The sequence below is a fragment of the Musa acuminata genome, chromosome BXJ2-4, assembly GCF_036884655.1.
Source record: "Musa acuminata AAA Group cultivar baxijiao chromosome BXJ2-4, Cavendish_Baxijiao_AAA, whole genome shotgun sequence".
Taxonomy (NCBI): domain Eukaryota; kingdom Viridiplantae; phylum Streptophyta; class Magnoliopsida; order Zingiberales; family Musaceae; genus Musa; species Musa acuminata.
This window is the reverse complement of record NC_088341.1, coordinates 12,167,033-12,180,954: the sequence shown is the minus strand read 5'-3', so window position 1 is coordinate 12,180,954 and position 13,922 is coordinate 12,167,033.

The window sequence follows — 13,922 nt, the reverse complement described above, 5'->3', positions numbered from 1 at the left end:
TCAAGATGCTCGGGGACGGACGGTGACGCGTGACCAACCGAGCCGTTTCGTGAGTACCCGAATCCTCCCAATATTTTCCATTTAAATTCGACTCCAAAACTAATGCAGTGAGGTCGGTGATCTTTCTAAAAGGCTTCTTCGATCCACTTAATGAGGTGAATCGGGTTCGTGTCCATCGCCTTGGGTGCCATCCAAAGGTACTTTAACGGGTCCTTGAATTCTCTAAAGGTTAAAGATCCCCCCCCCCCCCCCCCCCTCTAATGGTGTCTCGCTCGAATCCTTTTACTTTGGGGTTGATTGATTCTTGTTGTTCATCGTGTGATTTTTGAGCGTCGGCAGTCGCTTTTAGATATTGCCAAAGGAATCTCTTTTTGGAGCAGTTCAATTGCAAACGCATCGACGGGCAGCTGTAAGTTGTAACTCTGACTCGTTGACAGATGCGCGAGACATAGTTTGTGCACCCATGTGTTCGTGTCTCGGAGAGCGTTCCACGATGGTGGTCGGTGGAGACGTGAGAGCGAAAGAGATTTATTATCAGGTTTATTGGTCCATTTAAATCAGATTTAGACGTCCTCTAGTGTGGACTACCAAAGAAAATAACAGGTTCGCCTTCATGAAAACTACATTTACAACCATTAAATGATAATAATAATTAAAAAAAATTTAAAGAGGGAGGGGAGGGGCGTGGAGTATAGAGGCCGACGTAATTATTAATTATATTTAAAATAAATTTTAATAAATAAATATTATCGATCAATTATCATGTGATCTACATGTGACAATAAGTTGACCTAAGGGAGATAAGACTTACCCCTTAATTTGTGTGAACATAAATCGAAAGTAAACGATTACTGATTGTCTCTCTCTTATTGTCATTTACATAAACAATAGCCCAATATGGGTTATTGAGAGTTATCCCCTCACGAAAGCATAGGAATCAAGATCAATCACCTTTGTACCACTTCCACTTTACTTCACCTTAGGACTAACTTAGGCATCAAAATGATCGAGTCAAGAAACTCACTCTCGACATCGGTCTTCATGTACATTCTCGTCGGAGCACCCTAGCGCACCCAGATTAACTTCCACGAGACCTTCAACATCACCTCAATAGCATTTTTTTATTTCTATGCATGTATAGTCAAACCATGATGGGCTAACCTGAACATCAAAAATATTTTTTTCTAATATTTTGGTGCTAGTAAAAGGGTCATGTCGTAGAAACGTAAGCTCGTTCACCCACTCAATGAGCATTCGAGTGTGGAAGCTTCACCCCTAACTTAAAGTACTTTATTCATGGGGGGTAGTAGCTAGCATTTTGGAACCTCGACGTAGACTCTAATGATGTATTTTCGTATATTTAATGTCACAGGCCTCTCTCCCCCAATGATGATCCTGACCCACATGCTCATCTATGTTAAGGTCTTCTTGAACCTCACTCAATAAGTTTAGATACTAACGAAAATACTATAAATCATCACCCCACTCCTATCTCAATTAGTCCGATCAATAGTGCCTCCAATCCTACAATTGTACATAATACTACTTATGCCCATCAAGATTCCCTAACCTAACATGGCCTCGGCCTCTTAAGAATGCATGAGGCCCATCGAGTCCTTAGTAGAGGGGGTACCCCAATCCTTAACCATAGAGCTCAATAGATCTCCTCCTAACCTTTAAGGAATTTGTTGGCTGTGTTAACCCAACCTAATATATCATAGCCTTGTATGCTCATATGTATTTATACGACATGATAGATGCTCTAATGTGTCACACATTTTGTACTATGCTACGAGGCCTAATGCAAGAGTAGTATGCCTACTTAAATTCACTCTCGATTATCTCATTTAGGCTAATTAGCAAAAGGGTTTGGATAACATTTCATCGGAAATATACGCCCTCCGAATTCGACAATAGTAATGAAGAGACACTCCTGGATTTCATCACCCGATTCATAAATAATACATGAGGCATAGCCGATGGTTATCCGTTGCTCCTTGTACAAACTTTTATGATGGGATATAGGTCCTTCTGACTCTTCTAGTTATTGATAGAGAGGCCAACGATAATGATACCCAGAACACTCTAGAAAGCCAACTAATATATCGTCATGAGATAATGGTATAGAGCAAGCATAAAGAGTCATGTTAAAAACCGAAGCAAAAGCCACTACCATCTTAATATCTCACCTAAGGTGTGCCTAGTGAAGTAGAGTTCTTAAAAGTTTGCCTTCGATTGCCAGTAAGTCATTGGTGATAAGGTAGATAAGTAGTTAGGTGCTGAAGTTTTTCTTGAAATGCAATATCTCTAATGGCTTGCTAATATTATACTCGTTAATGTTAGGATCAAGAGCGACACTAAGAGGGGGGGGTGAATTAGTACAGTGAAAAAATCATCGGTTTTGTAATATATTCATTCATTGAAAACTAATCTCGGAAAGTGCTTAACTTTAGAGTAAATGAACTAGCAATTAACTTAGAAAGTAATAGTAGTAATGAAAAGCAGAATAGAAATGAGTACACCGGAATTTATAGTGGTTTGGTAATTGTGACCTACATCTACTTCTAATTCCTCCTCTGTTGAGATCACCGACGTCCACTAATGGTCTTCCTTCAATATGCGAAGACTAACCACCCTCTTTAAAATATTTTCTCCTTTTCACGGGTTTAGGAGACAACCCTTACAAGCCTCATACCTCTCTTGAATAATCAAAAGATTTAAAAAGGGAGGAGGACTCTTAGCTCTTTTACAACACTTTTAACACCCCAAGACTTCAAGATATTGTTCACACTTTCATGCCATTTCATGCAGAAAAGGGTGGGGTATTTATAGGCCCCAATGACTTCAAAATTGGAGCCAAAAAGTATATTATCCCGGATTTCCAAGATATTGGCAGTACCACCACCATTATTGGACGATACCACCACCTACAAACTGACACTGGGCGGTACCATCACTCAGTTTGGGCGGTACGACCACTTGACAGAGCTCGGAGACCGAGCTCTAGCGGTACCATCTCCTGGCAGTATTAACTGCCGATGGTACCACTACCCAAACCACCTAAGAGATTGAGTCCCAGGTGGTGCCACAGTCAGCCGTGACTTCATGTGCTAAATGGGCTGTTCAACCGGCCCAATTCAGCCCTATTAAAGGTCTAGTTAGCCTCTAACTTAGTTAATGAGATTACCTCTCAATCTGAACTCAACTTATGGTCTAACTATGATAATTTAAGACATTAACTAAGCAATCTTGGTCCGATATGTCAATTATTCTTCCGGCGAGTTTCCGACGAACTTCCGAGGAGCTTCTGGCGAACTCCTGACGAACTCTCAGTGAACTCCCGATGAACTCTCGACGAGCTTCCGGCGAACCACCGGCACATAGTCCGAATCTTCGACGTATCGTCTGATATTTGACTCTGACCCAACATCTTGCTTTATGTCTTCATTGCTATCGTAGTTATTCCTGCAACACTTATCTCAACATATGGATTAGATCAATAATTTACTGATTGATTTCATCATCAAAATCCGAGATTCAACAATCTCTCCTTTTTTTATAATAACAAAGTTAACCTTAACTCCCCCTATCTATATGTCATTCCTGAGAAAAGGCACTCTTGAATTCAAGGCCTTTAAATTCAACCATCAAACTGATAAGTTATATTCATTTAAACTTATCTACATGTACATCATGATACTTATCATGATTTACCAATTTAAAATATAATATCATGTATTTATCAATAAAAATAATGTCAAAGGCATGACATCCATTTTTAAGTCCAATAATGATAGACAATCATCATTTTCAAATATGATATGAATTTCAAATATGAAATTTAACAAGATAATAATTCTCGATAAAAGATGAGAATTCATCATTCCGAGACATGATATTAATTGTAAATAGCATGATAAATTTGATATCTCATCATAATGATGGACATTTATCATAAAATCAAGCATGATTTTAAGAATAAATAATTTCAAGTATCCATGCCACATTACGATAGAAATCAATCATACATTTTGATATTTTTTATGTATTTGACAAAACTAGCCATATTTTAAGCATTCACAATAAATTCAAGCATTTATGATTCAGTTTTCATATTGTCATCAATTTGCCATATTTCTCTCCCTTTATCATCAACAAAATGGAAATCATTCAATAAGGCAAGTGTTAAAAAAAAAAACTGATCAATTAAGTTCAACACCAAGTTATCCAAGTTAGCAAAAATGAGAAGTCAAGCAGAAATTTTGCATGATAACATTTTTACTTTAGATGTGCAAAAGCTTTTTAGTTCTTCTTGAGACGTGCAAGTTTTTTTCTTTTTTTTTCATAAAAATAAGATGAAGAGGAAGAAGGGTAGGGAAGGAATTTATCAATAACCAAATTCATGAAAGGATTTGAACCAAGTCAAATGAAAATAAATTGAGTTTCATTGAATCAAGCTTTTAGTTCAACAAGGAGAAGGGATTCATGAAAAGGATTAAGATATCCATACAAAATCAAATCCTCATTCTTGCAAGTGATCATCATATATTAAAAATTCATAAAATTCTTCTTTCTTAAGGAGCATCATATGAAGGGGAAAAAATTCACGAATAAAACTTCATAAATCAAATATGTTTCTTATTAAAAATTCACAAGAGTGAAATCCGTGAGATATATATTTGTCAATGAATTCCATGAGTGAAGTGATTGAGTATATCAAAAATCACTAAGTGATGGAGCAAGGGCATGAAGTAAATTTGATACCAAGTTAAGAGGAAGATAAAAATAAAATAAATTCATAAAAGTTCCATTCATGAAATAAATTAAAAGGTAGATAGTCCGGAAAAGAAATACAACAAACTTATACATTTAGATAGTTTAACATTTCTAACTTTATAAATAACAATACATCAAGTTGTAAATACCAAAAGTTGAATATTTTCTTTTGTAAATATCACGAGAAAGAAAAACGTTCTTGATTTCAAAAGACAACCGAGAAATTTAAAGAATGTATCACGGAATTTATGTATTCAAAAGATTTATCAAGTCTAGTTCTTAGAGTGATACAAGCATTAAACCATCATCAAGGAGCACATCATAATATTGAAAAGCACATGATGTCAAAGGTTACGTCATAGAATGTAAGAAGTATAGTATATCAAAGAGTATAACTCATCATGGTACTTTTTTAGTTCTCTACTCCCTTTTATTAGCAAAAGAAAATACATCACATATTAAAGTAGTGGTAAATCAAAATGCCTAAGCAGAGTATTCAATTGCCGACGAATTTGTTGCGTCTCGGTTAAGATTCGATTTTGACGCAGCTTAATTCGATCTTGATGCGGTTTAATTCGATCCAATCGAGTCACTATTGGATCGGCGGATGAGGAGGGTGCTTGCTCTATTGGAGGTGCTACCTTAAGAGGATTGATAGGAGGAGAATGACTTTCCCTATAGATAGGTGTTTTTGGTTCTCGATCAGGTGAGAGAGGTTCAGTCCTCCTAGGTAATCTAGTCTAAATTTCATTTCTTACTATGCATCTTAATCTCTTTAATAGATTTCCATTGATGACATTAAATCGATCAAGTTTTAAGATTTTTTCATCAAATGAAATAACTATATTATATGCACACATTAGTCTAGTGATTAAACCACCATAAGGAAGCATCATATCTTTTGTTGATAGTTCAATCATGTTTTTTTTATCATATCTTTAGTGATTAAAAGTTACATTTGATGCGGGGTGATACATGCAAGGTAAGGCCTTTTACAAAAGTGGTTGGATTTTGATGAGAGCTACTCACAAATCTGATTCCACCTCTTTTATAAACGTGACTCTTATTGGCAAGGATCATATTCAAGGACTTGCTACCAACCTCAAACTTTTCTAAAGTTTCTTTAAGTAGTAAGTTTTCCTTCTAAGTGTCTTTAAGTGTTCACACTTAGTGCATAGAGGCAAAGAAGGATTATCACGCTTAAAATTTTTTAAATTAATATTTAAAATGGCATGCTCCTTTTTTTAAAGAATTATACTTTTTACTTAACATTATATATTTATCAAATAATTCATGAAAAGTACTTAAAAGCTCATCGAAAGATAAATTTGTATTTAATGAACTACTTACCTCATCTCTGATAGCCATTAGTGTGTAGTTGGCGATCTCCTTATTGCTTTGTTCTTCGCCTTCGGAATTGCTCGAGTCTTCTTCTTTGATTGCTTCTTCTTTACTTGGAGATATTCGCTTTTGAAATATCTTAGCTTCTTGCATTCGTAGCATATAACTTGTTCTTTCTTGGGTTCAATTTTATTTTAGTGTCATTTTTAGATTTATTTCTTTTTATGAATTTTTTGAACTTTCTTATCAAGAGTGCTAAGTCATCATCATAGTCCTCATCATTTTAAATTTTCTTTTAAGTGGTCTTCATGAATTCTTAGTATCATATCCTTCCTGTTCTTTAGAATGTTGTTCTCAAGCTCTTCATGAGCATTGCAAGTTATTTCATAGGTCATTAATGACTCGATAAGTTCTTCGAGAGGAAAATAATTCAAATCCGTGGCCTCTTGAATGATCGTTACTTTAGGGTCCCAACTCTTTGGAATGGATCTTAATATTTTATTAACAAGTTCAATGTTCGAAAAATATTTACCAAGAGCTTTTAAACTATTGATGACATCCGTAAAACAGGTGTACATATCAACAATAGTTTCTCTTGGCTTCATCCAAAATAATTAATAAGTATGAACTAAAAGATTTATCTTAGACTCCTTTACTCTAATAGTGCCTTTGTGAGTGATTTCGAGTGTGTGCCAAATATCGAAAGTCGTTTCACAAATAGACACTCGATTGAACTCGTTTTTATCTAAAGCGTAAAATAAGGCATTCATAGCCTTGGCGTTTAAAACGAAAGTCTTCTTCTCCAACTCATTCCAATCGTTCATTAGAAGAAAAGACTTTTGAAAGCCATTTTCCAGATGTTCCATAACTCAAAATCCATAGAAATTAGAAAAATCTTTATTCTAGTCTTCCAATATGTGTAATCCGTCCTATTGAACATGGGTGGACATGTAATTAAGTGACCATCTTAGTTACCGACAAATGTCATCTCTCTTGGGTTTCAAACCAAAATGAAAGTGACCTTGCTCTGATACCAATTGTTAAGATCAAGAGTGACACTAGGGGGGGTGAATTAGTGCAGCGAAAAAATCGTTGGTTTTGTAAGATATTCATTCGTTGAAAACCAATCTTGGAAAGTGATTGACTTTAGAGTAAATGAACTAGAAATTAACTTAGAAAGTAATAACAATAATAAAAAGCAGAATAGAAATGAGCACACCGAAATTTATAGTGGTTCGATCGTTGTGACCTACATCCACTTCTGATTCCTCCTTCGTCGAGGTCACCGACATCCACTAATGGTCTTCCTTCAATGGACGAAGACCAACTACCCTCTTTACAGCACTTTCTCATTTTCACGGATTTAGGAGATAACTCTTACAAGCCTCACACATCTCTTGAATGATCATAAGATTTAGAAAGGGAGGAGGAGAACTCTTAGCTCTTTCACAACACTTTTAACACCCCAAGACTTCATGATATTGTTCACACTTTCATGCCCTATTATGTAGAAAATTGTGGGATATTTATAAGCCCCAATGAATTCAAAATTGGAGCCAAAAAGTATATTATCTTGGATTTTCGGGGTACTAGCGGTATCACTGCCATTATTGGGTGGTACCACCGCTTGCAGACTAACATTGGACAGTACCACTGCTCAGTCTGGGTGGTACGACCACTTGACAAAGCTCGGAGACTGAGCTTTGGCGATATCACTACCTGACAGGGTGGTACCACCGCCTAGCAACATTAACTGTTGATGGTACCACCTCCAGTCCCAGGCGGTGCCACCGTCGACCATGACTTCAAGTGTTGAATGGGTTGTTCAACTAGCCCAATTCAGCCCTGTTAAGGGCCTAGTTGGCCCCTAACTGAGTTAGTGAGATTTTATCCTAATCCTAACTCAACTTATGGTCTAAGTGATAATTTAAGATATTAACTAAGCAATCTTGGTCCAGTATGTTAATTATTCTTCCAGCGAACTTCTCGATGAACTTTCGATGAGCTTCTGATAAACTTCTTAGTGATCTTCCGGTAAACTTCTCGGCGAGCTATGGACGAACTCTCGGAGAGCTTCCAATGAACCATCGGCACATAGTCCGAATCTTCGACGTATCGTTTGATATTTGACTCCAGCCCAACATCTTGCTTTATGCCTTCATTGCTATCGTAGTTAATCCTGCAACACTTATACCAACATATGGATTAGATCAATAATTTACTAATTAATTTCATTATCAAAATCCGAGATTCAATAGCTAAAAGATCCAATTAAAATTGATGGATGTGCGTTAATTATATCGATCTCAATAAGACATGCATCGAGGGTGAGCATCTCAACATCACTCGACATGCCCCCTTAGGAGCGAGCGTCCAAAAATGCTTGATGCATCCTCCTTGGGGTTAAGCATCTCAATAGCACTAACACCCCCTATGAGAGTGAGCATCCGAAGATACTATTGAGAAATCTAAGGGCTACATCACATGTGCAGTGGAAGAACATAAAATAAAATATCATATTTTCTAAAAAGGTGTTCATCATCTTGCAAATATTGGTGTACAAAATCCACGAAGCTAGAAACCATGTATGAGATAGTTGTGTTACCTAAGAAGATCGTGTATCCCTAAAATCCTGTAGATCTGTGGGAGAGGATGAAGGAGGTCAAGCGTTCTCCTCTCTAGTGGTGATCCATGTTGAATCTCGGATTTTGATGATGAAGTCAATTGTCATTTGTTGTCTAATCTATGTGTTGAGATAAGTGTGCAGGATTAACTACGATGAAAGTTAGACAAGCAGCAGGAGTTGCGCCGGAGTCAAGTTCATGATCACGTTGGGAGTTCGAGAGTTCGACGGAAGTTCGGACGGTCGTCGGAGGTTCTGCGAGAACAGATCCGAGAAGTCCAGAAGCTTGCCAAGCGAAGCTCGTCGGAACTTGCCAAGTGGATCGTCGCAAAGTCCAGGAGTTTGCCGGAAGTCCGCAGGAGCATCACCGAGGGTTCATCGGATGATCGACGGAAGTTCGCCGGAAACTCGCCGGAAGGAGCGATTGACGCACCGAAGCAAAGCTGCAGAAATTGTCTTAGATTTAATCGTAGTTAGCACGCTGATTAAGTTGGAAAATAGGAGGTGATCCCATTGGCTTAATCTTGGGGCAATTGGGCCCCTGAAGGACTGAAATTGGGCCGAATGGAATGAACCATTCGGACCCTGATTGCACCAGGAGGTGCAACCGCCCAGGCCAGGAGGTGGCACCGCCTGGGCTGTGTCTTCCAGCGAGACTGGGCGGTGCAACCTCCCCAGCTGGGAGGTGGCACCGCCTGAGCTCAGTCTTCGAGCTAGACTGGGCGGTGCAACCTCCCTGGCAGAGAGGTGGCACCGCCTGAGCTCAGTCTTCGAGCAAGACTGGGCGGTGCAACCTCCCTGGCAGAGAGGTGGCACCGCCTGAGCTCGGTCTTCGAGCTCTGCCAGGCGGTGCAACCTCTCCAGTCAAGAGGTACAACCGCCTGATCCCGGAATTCCGGGATTTGATCGTTTTGAGCTCCAAATTTGAATTGGGTTGGGGCCTATAAATTCCCCACCCATTCAGCACTGAAAAGATACAGACCTACACCGAAATCTTGATCTTTTCTGTGATTCTAAGAGCTCAAAAGTGTTGTAAAGCCTTTAAGTCTCCTCCTTCTGTTCTTCAAGTTTTCAGTTGTAAAGTGAGGAGAGAAAGATCTGTAAAGGTTGTCTCCTGAGCCTGTCAAAAGGAGAGAAACTGTAAAAGGGCAGTTTGGCCTTCACCCATTGAAGGAAGGCCCCTAGTTGACGTCGGCAACCTCGTCGGTGGAGGAAGCCAAAAGTGGAGTAGGTCAGGACTGACCGAACCACTCTAAATCTCTGGTTTGCGTTTATTTTTGAGCACTTTATCTTTACTGCAAACCTCCTCCACTACTACTGCTCTCTGCGCTTTCACGAACAAGTTCTAAGTGCTGTTCTTCCGAATCTGCATTCAGACGTAAAGTCGTGTTTTAGTACATTACAGTTTACGTTTACGTTTTGATTCTGCAGAACTATTCTCTGTGCCTTTGCGAACGAGTGTCTTTGTAGTTTACACTTACAGTTTGATTCTATTTATAACTGCAAACTGTCTTCTGCAATTTTACGAACGAGTTTCAACATTTAGACGTAAAACTGCATTTAGACGTAAATCGGCTTTCCTCGCACAATCGTCAGATTTCAGTTTACGTTTACGTCTTGATTTCAACTGCATATTGCCCTCTGCGAATATACAAACGAGTTTCAAAGTTCAGACGTAAATCTGCGTCTAATCTGCGTTTAAGACGTAAATCTGCGTTTAGACGTAAATCTGCGTTTAGACGCAAATCTGCGTTTAGACGTAAATCTGTTTTCTTGCAGATTACCTTTTGAGCTGTACAACAGCAGCACATTGTCTTTATACTTCTGCTCAATCCGCGCTTAGACGCAATCTGCGTTTAGACGCAATCTGCGCTTAGACGCAATCTGCATTTAGACGCTAACTGCGTTTAGACGCTAACTGCGCTTAAACGTAAACTGCACTTAATCATAAGTAATCTTAGAATCAGTTTTTGCATCAAAATAGTCTTTGTCGAACGAACGCAGCCTTCGCTTTTTAATCGCTGAAAAATATCCGCTGCACTAATTCACCCCCCCCCTCTTAGTGCTCTCGATCCTAACAATTGGTATCAGAGCACGGTTAACTCTCAAAAGGATTAAAACCCAAGAGAGATGGCTTACGCCGGAAACCAAGAGGGCCATTCTATTACACGTCCACCCATGTTTAATGGGACGGACTACACCTACTGGAAGACCCGAATGAGGATCTTTCTTATTTCTATGGATTTTGAACTGTGGAATCTTGTCGAAAACGGTTTTTCAAAGTCTTCTCTTCCAATGATCGATTGGAATGATTTGGAGAAGAAGGCTTTCGCTCTAAATGCAAAGGCTATGAATGCCTTATTTTGTGCACTTGATAAAAACGAGTTTAACCGTGTTTCAACTTGTGAAACTGCATTCGATATTTGGCACACACTCGAAGTGACCCATGAGGGCACAAGTAGAGTAAAAGAGTCAAAAATCAATTTGCTGTTACACTCATTCGAACTTTTTCGGATGAAACCGAGTGAAACCATTGGCGACATGTTTACCCGTTTCACGGATGTCGTCAACGGTCTAAAAGGACTCGGAAAGAGCTTTTCGGATTTTGAGCTTGTTAATAAGATACTAAGATCCCTTCCTAAGAGTTGGGATCCTAAAGTCACCGCTATTCAAGAGGCAAAAGATCTGCGAAATTTCCCTCTTGAAGAACTAATCGGGTCATTAATGACCTACGAAATGACTTGTAAAGCTCATGAAGAGCAAGAAGACATCCTTCCAAAGAACAGGAAGTATATGGCACTCAAAACTTCAGAATGCCACTTAAGAGAAAACTCAAGTGATGATGACTTGGCACTCCTAACAAGAAAGTTTAAAAAGTTCTTTAAAAGAAACAAGTTTAAGAATGATGCAAAAAATAAACTTGAACCCAAAAAGGACCAAGTAATCTGCTATGAATGCAAAAAGCCGGGACACTACAAGAGTGACTGTCCCCAAGTCAAGAAAAGAACAACAAAGAAGAAGGCGCTCCAAGCAACATGGGATGATTCAAGCGCATCTGAGGAAGAGGAGTCCAACACCGAGCAAGTTGCTCATTACGCCTTAATGGCTATCGGAGAGGAGGTAACGGATTCATTAAATGCTGATTTATCTTTCGATGAATTATTAAATGCTTTCAATGACTTATTTGACGAATGCAAGAGTATAAGTAGAAAATATAAATTGCTGAAAAAGGTGCATGATAGTCTTACTTGTGAGTTTGATAAGTTAAAAGTCGAACATCATGATAGTTTAAATTCATGTATCAAATGTCATGATTTAGAAACTTTACAAAAAGAAAACCTGCTACTCAAGGATACCTTGAAGAAATTCGAGGTTGGTAGCAAGTCGTTGAACATGATCCTTGCAAACAAGGGTCACGTTCCAAAAAGGAGCGGAATTGGATTTGTGAGAAGTCCTCACCAAAATCCAACGACTTTTATAAAAGGCTCCATCTTACATGTTCAACACCAAACCAAGTGCAACTTTTGTTGCAAATCTGGACATAGGACACATTGTTGTCCATTCAAGAAAATAAGTCCAAACAAACTGATTTGGGTTCCTAAAGGAACCATGATAAACTCGATGCAACATGATAGAAAATGTAGGTCTATTTATGAGGCACCCAAAAGCAAATGGGTTCCTAAAGATCATCCCTTCCTATAAAAACATTAAAATTTTAGGCCGGAGCAAGAAATAATATTCTGCTCCTTGACTCTCGATGATCATAAACTCGCAACGCTTAAGTAACAAGTGGAAGTTATGAAATCACAAATACAATTTGGATACAACCTAATTAGAAACATATGATATCCAAATTTACATATCCCCTTGATCTTCAAAACCCGTTAACACTATCATCTACGAATTAATTCTTGTATCATGAAGAAACTAAATATGTCATGATCTTAAAAGGGATACCAAACAAACTATCAACATACGTGTGCACGTTAAAAGATCTATCTTGATCGTACAAGAGCTTCTTCCTTAAATAAAAACTCATACGAAATCACGTAACATACATTAATTGCTCTGAAACTCTCCTCAAGGCAAAGGCTCCCTGATCAAATCATATTAGGTGCTCACTGGCTGCAGGCGGTGGCACCTCTCCAGCTGGCGGTGGCACCTCCAGCTATCACGGGTTGCCAGAGGTTGCACCGCTCCAGCCAGAGGTGCAACCGCCCGCAACTCTGCCTTTTTAAACCCACACTAGGGCCGGCGGTGAAACCGACCCCAACTCACTCCCATTTCCTCCTCTACTCTTCCAAGTCTCCTCCACTCTCATTTCACTCCTCTAAGCCGTCCAAATACCTTCCATTTCGGAGCAAAACATCAAGAATCCTTCCCTCTCTTGAAGATTTCACAAAGGTACTCTTTAAGAAGCTTTTAAATTCTGTTTTGATCTTCATTTACTCTAGCTCATCATCATCCCTCTAAACAGCAGTAGTAATGGGATCTAGAAGAACCTCAAGGGACAAGGGGAAGAGGAGATTAGTAGAAGAGTTTGATTTCAATCTTTTTGATTCAAAATACCATGCTGAAAAATTTCCCTCTTTCGAACTTAGATGTATCAGTAAGGGAAAATACGTAGATCTAAATGAACTAAGAGACTTAGAGACTATCCAATGGTTTGCAAACCTAGGTCTACTTCCAATCTTGCAGATTAACGAACCCATCTATCCTAGGCTTGTTAGATTATTTTACAATAACATACAAATAGATGATGAAGGAAGGATGTCCACCTATCTTTTGGGACAACACATCTCAATCACTGATAGGTTCATTTGTGATATGATAGGCATTCCCATAAAAAGCATAGGACTCTACTTTAGAGGATCATGGGATGATGAAAGTATTGGAACATCCTATGTTGAAGCCTTAGGAACAATCTTTGCCAATCCTAACATAGCATTGGTTCCTAAAAGTTGTGAACATCTATTGCCTTTGAACACTAAGATACTTCATTATATCATGACCAGTATAATTCTTCCTAAACAATACCATCATGATGAAATTAGTCAACTAGAATTAGGAACTATGTACTCAATCATGAAGGGACATGACATCTGTCTTGGCTATCTTATTCAACAAAATATGTTAGAATTATCAAAAAAGGATATGATGCTCCCATATGGTGGTATAATCA